The following is a 12343-nucleotide window of genomic DNA, read 5'->3' as shown; positions in this document are numbered from 1 at the left end:
ATAAATATACGTGTAACAATAATATGGCTGTATATAAATATACCAACATAACCACACTTATATACACAAACACAAATAGTTACTCTTATAATTGAGATATTGCTAGCAGCAATTTCTAAATTGAGATATTCTTGATGAAATAATAAAGAGGAAGCACTAGAAGATAAAGGAAAAATGAGATAAAAGGAATAAAACTTCTAAGAATATGGAGAGAGGATTACATAGTGAGGCTAAGAATTCAATTTGGATCAAGCCAAAAGAAAACAGTTTAGATAAAGTATAAAACAAAATCTTAAGCTAGGTTATAAATGACAAAGACAGGTGGTGTTCTACAGACAGTATCTCTGTGAGTTCCAGAAACTGGTAATCCTGAAGCAAGAAAGAGAAATGTTTAGAATAGTAGATGGTCAAGAGATTGTTCGAGTCATGTTGGCATAGGGGATTAAGTTATTCTGTTGTTCAGAACATGTAGATATAACTAATTGTAATGTGTTAATCATAACATATTTGCATTATATATACAGAGCATCCCAGGTGGAGCAATGGTAAAGAAAGCACCTGCCAATTCAGGAGACACAGGAGATGAGGGTTCTATCCCTGAGTTGGAAAGATCCCCTGGAGGAGGAAATGCCAACCCACTCCAGTATTCTTTTTTCTTTTTTTAATTGACATTTTATTTTATTTTTTTCCATTTATTTTTATTAGTTGGAGGCTAATTACTTTACAATATTGTAGTGGTTTTTGTCATACATTGACATGACTTAGCCATGGATTTGCATGTATTCTCCATCCAGTATTCTTGCCTGAGAAATCCCGTAGACAGAGGAACCTGGTGGGCTACAGTCCATGGGGTCACAAAAAGTGGACATGACTGAGTGACTGAGCACACAATCATTGTTTGGTGTTTCTGAGAATATTTTGTCTATACTAAAAAACACTAGCCATGAAAGATTGCTTAATTCATATAGATGCATTTGATAATTTTCTGAAAAGACTTTAGAGCATCTCTATCCTTCCCCAGCTCTATGATGGAAAAAATAAATGTTTTAATAATCTGTTCATTTTATAGTATGCTCTCAGTCAGTTCAGTCACTCAATCATGTCCAACTCTTTGCGATGCCATGGAATGCAGCAGTCCAGGCTTCACTGCCCATTACCAACTCCCAGAGCATGCTCAAATTCAGGCCCATTGAGTCAGTGATGTCATCCAACCATTTCATCCTCTATCTTTCCCAGTATCAGGGTAGTATCCAATGAGTCAGTTCGTATCAAGTGGCCAAAATATTGGAGTTTCAGCTTCAGTATCAGTCCTTCCAATTAATATTCAGGACTGATTTCTTTTAGGATTGACTGGCTTGATCTCCTTGCTTTCCAAGGGACTATCAAGAGTCTTCTCCAACACCACGGTTCAAAAGCATCAATTCTTTGGCACTCAGCTTTATGGTCCAACTCTCATATTCATTCATGACTACTGGAAAAACCAGAGGTTTGAATATACAGACCTTTGTTGTAAAGTAATGTCTCTGCTTTTTAATATATTGTGTAGGTTTTCATCACTTTTCTTCCAAGGAGCAAGCATTTTTCAATTTCATGGCTGCAGTCACCATCTGCAGTGATTTTGGAACACAAGGAAATAAAGTCTATCACTGTTTGCATTGTTTTCCCTTCTATTTGCCATGAAGTGATGTGACCACATGCTATGATCTTCACTTTTTGAATGCTGAGTTTCAAGTCAGGTTTTTCACTCTCCTCTTTCACTTTCATCGAGAAGCTTTTTAGTTACTCTTCACTTTCGGCCATAAGGGTGGTGTCACATGCATAGCTGAGATTATTATTTCTCCTGGCAGTCTTGATTCCAGCTTGTGCTTCATCCAGCCTGGCATTTCACATAATGTACTGCGGGGAGCCAGCCTGACTGCTCAGGCTCCTTCTTGGCTCTGAGAGAGATCAAGAGGTCCCTCTCTGTTCCGCCACCCCTGATTTATTAAAGCACAGGTTGGCCTTTCTCACCTCCCTCAAGGAAATTGCTGTAGCGATCTTTCACCTGTTGCTGATAAACTCGTCATGATTGAAGCCTGTTATCTATCCAGTTAATGTTCTATTGATCTTAATCATGTTGGGCGCTAGGGTGATGCTTTACTGTCCTTAAGTGGAGGAATTTAAAACATCTGTGCCTGTAGCTCTGCACATATGCAAACCTTTGATCTATTAGTAACTCCTGTTAGCGTATATATAGGTGTGGTATTCTTCAATAAAGTTGGCAGAGTCAGACGCAAGCTGACTCTGTCCCTCTCAACCCCATCTTTCTAAGTCTGTCTAAGTCTTTCTAAGTCTGTCTAAGTCTTATTTTTCTTAGGTACTCTGGTAATTGCGTTCTCGACCAGTTCGTTTGCCGGCAGGCTCCGGCAAGAGTGGCGCCCGAACAGGGACGTGGGCGGATTCCAGCGTACAGCCACCCGAAGACCGAAGGTTCTCCCGCGGGAGGTATTTGCGAGTTCAGGCATTGTGGATGATTGCGGGTGGAGAGGGTATAGTTGAGAGTAAAACTCATGGGGCAAAATAGTAGTAGATAGTTCTTTGTTTCTATGTTAAAAATTATGTTAAAAGCTAGAGGAGTTTTTGGTGTCTAAACGGAAACTGGAAAGATTTCTTGCTTTCATAGAGGAAACTTGTCCTTGGTTCCCGGAAGAAGGAACTATTAACTTGGAAACTTGGGCAAAGGTGAGAGAACAAATTCAAACTGCTTATACTCTCCATGGGCCATATAGGGTTCCTCTTGATGCTTATTCCCTATGGACTTTGTTTGAACCCAGAACACGAAAGCAAGAAACTTGAAACAGCTTTGAAACTTATAACACCCAAATGTTCGAATATTCCCCAGAGGGTAGCAGAGCACATATATGACTCCCCAATAATTCCAGGTCCTAGAAAAAATGATGAGACTCTTGTTCTCGAGCAAGATTCTGATTCAGAACTCTCCCCTGAAGACCGAGATGATTTAGAAGAGCAGGCTTTTGAGTATGAGGGTTTAACAGATTATATAAGAATTTGTGCTGACATTGGCCCTTTCTATCTTCAGGAATTGTCTATGGTTGCTGCTATCCAGGGAAAAACTGTCAAGGAAGTTCTATATCAACAGACTAAGAATAAGGATAGTGTGAAAAAGGGAGGGCCTCCCAGCAGTTGCTTTTCATATGGACAACTGGGACATCATATGGCCCAATGTCCTAAGAAAAATAATTTAGATAGTACAAAGAATCCTGATGTATGCCCCAGATGCAAAAAAAAAAAAAAAAAAAGGAAAACATTGGACTAGGGACTGTAGATCAAAAATGGATATAGAAAGGCAAACCTCTTCCTCCACAGTCGGGAAACTGGGTGAGGGGCCAGCCTCAGACCCCAGAGCAATGTTATGGGGCACTTCAGACCGAGCCTCAGCCAAATCCAATCGACTCGGCATTAAAAGCCTTTTCGGAACCACCCCAGGCAGCACAGGATTGGACTTGTGTGCCACCACCTGCACAATATTAACGCCTGATATGGGAATGCAAGCCATTCCAACTGGAGTTTTTGGGCCGTTACTAAAAGGAACTGTAGGACTAATTATTGGTAGAAGTAGTTGGACTATGAAAGGGGTGATTGACACAGACTACACGGGGGAACTTAAAATTATGGCCCATGCACCTTCAAATATAATTAAGAAATAATCAAGGTATTACCCAACCAGTTATGCCTATTTCTAAACCTTCTAGATCTGGATTAGGTTGTTTTTAATGGGGGCTATTGATTCTCCTGTAATCGATGCAGACCCAATCAGTTGGAAAACTGATAAGCCTGTCTGGGTTGATCAGTGGCCCCTGACTAAAGAAGAAAATTTCTGCAGCTGAGCAATTGATACAGGAGCAGTTGCAATTAGGACATATTGAGCCATCCAGCTCCCCTTGGAATTCCCACATATTTCTTATTAAAAAGAAGTTTGGCAGGTGGAGGTTGTTACAAGACCTTTGCAAAGTTAATGAAACTATGGTGGTTATGGGACCACTCCAGCCCAGCTTGCCCTCACCTGCTGGGATACCACGTGCAACCTATAAAATAATTAAGATTGTTTTTCTGCTTTTGTGGTTAATAATACTTCTTTTTCCTGGCAGACTGGATATACCTTCGCTCAACAAGTCGAACTTTCAGTGGTTCACAAAGTCTGTTTTCAATATCTCTTACAGCCTTTTAATTTGTTAAATCTTGTTCTGTTTGTCCTGAATTTCTTCCAGTCCCTCATCTAGGTGTCAACCCTCATGGACTCTTACCTAATCACCTTTGGCAGATGGATGTATGGAAAGACCCATTAGACAATTCATGGCATGGTCCGGATCCAGTATTAATTTGGGGGAGGGGTTATGTATGTGTTTTTCCACAGGATGCCGAAGCACCACGCTGGCTCCTGGAAAGGCTGGTACGCCAGACGGAGATCACTGAACCAGGAAATGAGTCGGCTGTCTCTACAGCAGAGAAATGCATTCCCGACAGCTCAGCAGATGCATGAGTTCATCTTACAAGAAGGATGGCCGCTGACACTGCTCAACCCAGATCTGCTCTGGCCTATATTGTTCTTACATTAGCATGTGCAGTAATTAATCAAGCTTTCCCCCAGTGCTCCTGATCGATTTGAAGGTGATTATTATCAAGTTTGGGATGAATATTTCTGGATGACCCCTGAAAAAGGACAGCTACTGACCCCTGCTGACATTTGCTGGGAGCAAAAGACTCATATACCAACGTTTGAAGGCTGAACACTCCCAGGAAACCTGATGAAACATATGGGACTGTTACTTTCCTACAAATGTAAAATTGTGATAGATGTGACGTTTGATACTAATAAGTCCTTTGTGTGGCCTGGGTCAGACTGGAACAATAATCCTGGTATAAGATGCGTAGCCCCAAACAACACTTGATGGATTTGTGAATACAACCTTTGGTTGTTGCATTTGTCAATGCCTATCTGAAATGATATATAAAAGATTGTTGATGTTTTCCCATTTGCAAATGCAGCCATTTCCTTTGAGGGAGATATAAAGGCCATTAGTCAAAAAGAAAAGGGGGAGATGCGGGGAGCCAGCCTGACTGCTCAGGCTCCTTCTTGGCTCTGAGAGAGATCAAGAGGTCCCTCTCTGTTCCGCCACCCCTGATTTATTAAAGCACAGGTTGGCCTTTCTCACCTCCCTCAAGGAAATTGCTGTAGCGATCTTTCACCTGTTGCTGATAAACTCGTCATGATTGAAGCCTGTTATCTATCCAGTTAATGTTCTATTGATCTTAATCATGTTGGGCGCTAGGGTGATGCTTTACTGTCCTTAAGTGGAGGAATTTAAAACATCTGTGCCTGTAGCTCTGCACATATGCAAACCTTTGATCTATTAGTAACTCCTGTTAGCGTATATATAGGTGTGGTATTCTTCAATAAAGTTGGCAGAGTCAGACGCAAGCTGACTCTGTCCCTCTCAACCCCATTTTTCTAAGTCTGTCTAAGTCTTTCTAAGTCTGTCTAAGTCTTATTTTTCTCAGGTACTCTGGTAATTGCGTTCTCGACCAGTTCGTTTGCCGGCAGGCTCCGGCAATGTACTCTTCATATAAGTTAAACAAGCAGGGTGACAATATACAGCCTAGACTTACTCCTTTTCCACTTGGAACCAGTCTGTTGTTCCATGTCCAGTTCTGTTTATTCTTGACTTGCATACAGATTTCTCACGAGGCAGATAACATGGTCTGGTAGTATTCCCATCTCTTTAAGAATTTTCCACAGTTCATTCTGACCCACGCAGTCTAAGGATTTAGCATAGTCAATGAAGCAAAAGTAGATGTTTTCCTGGAAGTCTCTTGCTTTTTCTATGATCTAACGGATGTTGGAAGTTTGATCTCTGGTTCCTCTGCCTTTTCTAAATCCAGCTTGAACATCTGAAATTTCACTGTTCACATACTGTTGAAGCCTAACCTGGAGACTTGAGCATTACTTTGCTAGTGTGTGAGATGAGTGCAAATGTGCGGTAGTTTGAACGTTTTTGGCATTGCCTTTCTTTCGGATTGGAATGAAAACTGACATTTTCCAGTCCTGTGGCAATTGCTGAGTTTTCCAAATTTGCTGGCATATTGAGTGTAGCGCTTTCACAGCATCATCTTTTAAGATAGAATAAGCTCAACTGGAATTCCATCACCTCCTCTAGCTTTGCTTGTAGTGATGCTTCCTAAGGCCTGCTTGATTTAGCACTCCAAGATGCTTGGCTCTAGGTGAGTGATCACACCATCCTAGATGTCTGGGTCAAGAGTTTTTGTTTTTGTTTTTTTTTTTGTATAGTTCTCCTGCATATTTTTGCCACCTTTTCTTAATATCTTCTGCTTCTACTAGGTCCAAAATGTTTCTGCCCTTTGTTGTGCCCATTTTTGCATGAAATGTTCCCTTAGTGTCTCTAATTTCCTTGAAAATATCTCTAGTCTCTCCCATTCTATTGTTTTCCTCTATTTGTTTGCATTGTTCATTATGTAGGCTTTCTTATCTCTCCTAACTATTCTTTGAAACTCTGCATTCAGATGGATACATCTTCATCATCATCTAGCATCATCTTTTTAAAAAGATTTCACAGTTCTGTTTTTTAACATATAAGTTGTTGAGCTATTTTGAAATGTGCTTAAGAAAAAGAAAAATGGACACATCCTATCAACTATTTGAGGGTCACGAGAGGCTCTGTGGACAAAGTGCAATATTTATTGATGTTAATACACAGTAAAATTTATATAGTTTTAATGCATTCAGTATTAATCAATTATAGAAGGTTATTCAATCTGTGTATGTGCTTGCACCCATGCATATTTCTAAATGCTGAAAGCCTTGATGGCAAGAATATGAATATTCATCTTTTTAGTAGTAGCATAACATGGTTCCTGATTAACTTGATTAGTGAATATCTGATGAATTAAATTGAATTAGATGACAATTTAATTCAAGTATCAAAAGAAAAAAGTTAAGATAAAACTGAAAATACAGATAATTTCAACTATTTTGTTGTGTGGTAATCATGTGGAAACAAATCATCTTCAGTGAAATATAATTTTGTAAATTAACACATATATTTGCTTCAAAATTATAATGTTTCTTTCTCTAAAACTAAAGTTAGAGTTCAGTCGCTCAGTCGTGTCCAACTCTTTGTGACCCCATGAATGGCAGCACGCCATGCTTCTCTATCCATCACCAACTGCAGGAGTCTACCCAAACCTATGTCCATTGAGTCAGTGACGCCATCCAGCCATCTCATCCTCTGTCATCCCCTTCTCCTCATACCGTCAATCTTTCCCAGCATAAGAGTCTTTTCAAATGAGTCAGCTCTTCGCATCTGGTGGCCAAAGTATTGGAGTTTCAGCTTCAACATCAGTCCCTCCAATGAACACCCAGGACTGATCTCCTTTAGGATGGACTGGTTGGATCTCCTTGCAGTCCAAGGGGCTCTCAAGAGTCTTCTCCAACACCACACTTCAAAAGCATCAATTTTTCGGCGTTCAGCTTTCTTTATAGTCCAACTCTCATATTCATTATATGACTATTGGAAAAATCATAGCCTTGACTAGACAGACCATTGTGGATAAAGTAATGTCTCTGCTTTTTTAATATGCTGTCTAGGTTGGTCACAGCTTTCCTTTCAAGGAGTAAGCGTCTTTTAATTTCATGGCTGCAATCACAATCTGCAGTGATTTTAGAGCCCAGAAAAATAAAGTCAGCCCCTGTTTCCACTGTTTCCCCATCTATTTGCCATGAAGTGATGGCAAAACTAAGATGTCATGATCTTAGTTTTCCAAATGCTGAGCTTTAAGCCGATTTCTCCACTCTCCTCTTTCACTTTCATCAAGAGGCTCTTTAGTTCCTCTTCACTTTCTGCCATAAGGGTGGTGTCATCTGCATAACTGAGATTATTGATATTTCTCCCAGCAATCTTGATTCCAGCTTGTGCTTCATCTAGCCCAGCATTTCTCATGATGTACTCTGCATATAAGTTAAATAAGCAGGGTGGCAATATACAGCCTTGATGTACTCCTTTTCATATTTGGAACCAGTCTGTTTTTCCATGTCCAGTTCTAACTGCTGCTTCCTGACCTGCATATAGATTTCTCAAGAGACAGGTCAGGTGGTCTGGTATGCCCATCTCTTTCAGAATTTTTTACAGTTTATTGTGATCCACACAGTCAAAGGCTTTGGCATAGTCAATAAAGGAGAAATAGATGTTTTTCTGGAACTCTCTTGCTTTTTCGATGATCCAGAGGATGTTGGCAATTTGATCTCTGGTTCTTCTGCCTTTTCTAAAACCAGCTCGAACATCTGGAATTTCACAATTTATGTATTGCTGAAGCCTGGCTTGGAGAATTTTGAGCATTACTTTACTAGCATGTGAGATGAGTGCAACTGTACAGTAGTTGGAGCATTCTTTGGGATTGGAATGAAAACTGACCTTTCCCTGTCCTATGGCCACTGCTGAGTTTTCCAAATTTGCTGGCATATTGCATGCAGCACTTTCACAGCATCATCCTTTAGGATTTGAAATAGCTCAACTGGAATTCTATCACCTCCACTAGCTGTGTTTGTAGTGATGTTTTCTAAGGCCCACTTGACTTCACATTCCAGGATGTCCGGCTCTAGGCGAGTGATCACACCATCGTGATTATCTGGGTTATGAGGATCTTTTTTTGTATAGTTTTTCTGTGTATTCTTGCCACCTCTTCTTAATATCTGCTGCTTCTGTTAGGTCCATACCATTTCTGTCCTTTATTGGGCCCATCTTTACATGAAATATTCCCTTGGTATCTCTAATTTTCTTTAAGAGATCTCTAGACTTTCCCATTCTGTTGTTTTCCTCTACTTCTTTGCATTGATTGCTGAGGAAGGCTTTCTTATCTCTCCTTGCTATTCTTTGGAACTCTACATTCAGATGGGAATATCTTTCCTTTTCTCCTTTTCTTTTTGCTTCTCTTCTTTTCACAGCTATTTGGAAATATTTGCCTCCTCAGACAACCATTTTGCCTTTTTGCATTTCTTTTCCATGGGGATGGTCTTGATCCCTATCTCTTGTACAATGTCACAAACCTCCATCCATAGTTCATCAGGCACTCTGTCTATAAGATCTAGTCCCTTAAATCTATTTCTCACTTCCACTGTAAAGTCATAAGGGATTTGATTTAGGTCATACCTGAATGGTCTAGTGGTTTTCCCTACTTTATTCATTTTAAGTCTGAATTTGGCAACATGGTGTTCATGATCTGAGCCACAGTCAGCTCCCAGTCTTGTTTTCGCTGACTGTATAGAGCTTCTCCATCTTTGACTGCAAAGAATATAATCAATCTGATTTCAGTGTTGAACATCTGGTGATGTCCATGTGTAGAGTCTTCTCTTGTGTTGTTGGAAGAGGGTGTTTGCTATGACCAGTGTGTTCTCTTGGCAAAACTCTATTAGCCTTTGCCCTGCTTCATTCTGTGCCTCTTAATCCATAACTTTCACAAAATGTAACCTTGACTGTTATCAAAGAATAAACAACCTGCCAAATTACTCCATTTCTCCATCTAAGTTATTGACAAGATTCATAATTCCTTTTGCTGTAGCAAGCTATTAGAGAAAGAATATTAGCTGCTTCTTGATTTAGCAGTTGATAAGTTTTGTAAGAGAAGAATTCTGCCACTTCTTTCTTTGGTGGCATTTATCATTTTTCTAGCTTCTTTTGTTGAAGAGATCAGGGAATTCTACAGCCTTGTCAGGGAGGCTCCTTTCAAATTGCCTAGAAAACACTCATTATTCTATCCTATAAATCCTTCTACTGTGTTATCTTTATTTGAGTTACTCTCTTTGAACCTTTCAAAGTTTAGCATTATTTTTATCTCCCTGGCCTTATGGCAAAGATGTATATGCATTTCAACTGTCACAATAGATTATATATTCCTTCCTATGACTTAAACTAAAGTTGGACTGCTAAATCCACTGTTCCTTCTCTTGATTTTTTCCTAGGGCTCTGTTTGGGAGCTGCAGAGATAATGATCCAATAGATTACAAACATCACTGAAACTTCTTATGATTTTGTTAAGTAATTGATAACATGCAAGTGAAAGTGAAAGTGAAGTCACTCAGTTGTGTCCGACTCTTTGCAACCTCATGGACTGTAGCCTTCCAGACTCCTCCGTCTATGGGATTTTCCAGGCAAGAGTACTGGAGTGAGTTGCCATTTCCTTCTCCAGGGGATCTTCCCATCCCAGGAATCAAACCCGGGTTTATCACATTGCAGGCAGATGCTTTACCTTCTAAGCCACAAGGGGAGTAATACAAGTCATGGGCAAACATGATTTTGCTTTTGCTTTCAGAAACTAATTTTATGATAGAGAGCCAGTGTAAAAATTACACTTCAGCTATTTTTCATTCATTTTGTTACCTTAGTTTATATACTACTAACTCTTGTTAGTCACAGAATAGAAAATGTCATTAGCAGTTTCAAGACATAATTTCATTCTTTCCTTTTATTTATATGAATGATTTTTTAAATTTAATTATTTGTTTTATGGTGACATATGGCATTAGACAGAGATTTCAGTTATTGGAACCAATTGAGAACTAGGCTTCGAATGATATCACTATTAATTATTACATAATTTCTAAATAAACTTTCTAGTTAGCTCCCTACTTTCCAATGGGGAGTAACAATAACCTTTACCATGGAAAATAAATTAGTATTATTTTTATTTCTACCTGAAGAAATTAACAAAAATATAACTCAGTAAAACAAAGACAATGGAGATTAGTGGTTAAAGTACAAGGTATAAAATCATATTATATAGATCCCCTAAGTAAATTATATAGTTTGAATTTCAGCTCAGCCATTTATTAGCTCTGTGACCTTGTTCAAGTTATCTAATCTGTTTTAAAAAGACTTTCATCTGTAAAATGAAAATTATAATACCACTAGATGACCATAGAGTTGTATTTATTTTCAATTTGCTATATGGAAATGTCTTAGAGGATTCATGATGCAAAGAGAGTGTTTAACAAATTTGACTATATTTGTTTTATGTTGATACTATAAATGTTAATTCAACTTAGCTAGAGCTTAACACAGAGGTATTATAAGGCACAGTATTTCATAGCAAGTGCTCAATTTTGATGCTGGCTTAATTTTAAAAACCACAGGACAGTTGTTACAATAAAGAGTTTTCCCTTCATTTTTCTTCATGATTCCCTCCAATTTTCTTAAACACAAACTTTTTATCAATTTTGACAAATATATTGCTAGTCCATATAAACACTATAAGAAGGAAAATTCCATAGGATTGCTATTCTAATTTCATGATGATATTATTTCTGATGGTTTTCTTTCTTTAATTTTTGTGTATTTATTTTAAGTTCTGCACCCAGTTACAATAGATGCATGGTAGAGTCTCACCACCACACACACACCAACAAGCAAATCTCAGGACACTATAGTGGCATCCTACAATTTGAATCAATTCTGACACTATGTACCTGGAGAGAGCATCAGGTTCCACAGGTTAAATGTTATATCCTATAAACCTGATCTTCCCCCCCACCCCCTGCCATCTTTCGATGCCAGTTTCAGGTCCAAGTTCTCACCTGCACTTCTAACCAATTGGTCTCAGAGATTCCCATAACCCTTCCCTTGGGTTCAATTAATTTGCTAGTGCAACTAACAGAACGCAAAGAAACATTGTACTTAACTACATGTTTCTTTAAAGAAAAACAAACAAACAAACAGAAAACACCTTTTAATTGGAGTATATTCAATTAAAAATGCGATAGCTTCAGGTGGACTGCAAAGGAACTCAGTCATGCCTATGCAAGTATCCATAATAGGTTTCCTAAAAAGGAATATAATTCAGGAATAGCTAGATGGATGAGATACGAAGGGCAAAGTACAGGGAATAGTCACAGAGCTTCCAGGCCCCCTCTCCAAATCTACACCAGCCTCTCTGAAGCCCCTCCATTGGGATTTTTATGAAAGCTTCATTACTTGGGCATGATTGAATAAATCACAGGTCACTGGAAATTTCCAGTCCCTTTGAAAGTTCCAACCCTCTAATTACAGCTTGATAATCAGCACCGATTTTTCAGCTAGGTCTAGAATTCACCGCATTAACAGGAAAAAAAAAAAAAACCTTTATGCCATTATCACTTTAAAAATTTCAAGGGTTTTAGAAGCTTAGACCAGAAAAAGGGGACAAATAAAATACATATATATTTTATTATAAATCACAATATAATAACATCCTAATACATTTTGATGAATTTAAAAGGAAGCATGAGCTACAAACACTA

General features: G+C 38.8%; 1 protein-coding gene across 1 annotated transcript in view; it reads right to left on the bottom strand.

The window, feature by feature from the left end:
* Positions 1-12343, bottom strand: part of TECRL (trans-2,3-enoyl-CoA reductase like) — a 135528-nt gene that overhangs the window by 71066 nt on the left and 52119 nt on the right. The gene's annotated exons all lie outside the window — the stretch shown is intronic.

Source organism: Odocoileus virginianus, chromosome 29 (genome assembly GCF_023699985.2).
Source record: "Odocoileus virginianus isolate 20LAN1187 ecotype Illinois chromosome 29, Ovbor_1.2, whole genome shotgun sequence".
Classification (NCBI taxonomy): domain Eukaryota; kingdom Metazoa; phylum Chordata; class Mammalia; order Artiodactyla; family Cervidae; genus Odocoileus; species Odocoileus virginianus.
Note: the sequence above shows the minus strand (reverse complement) of the source record. Positions and strands in the feature narration are given on the sequence as shown.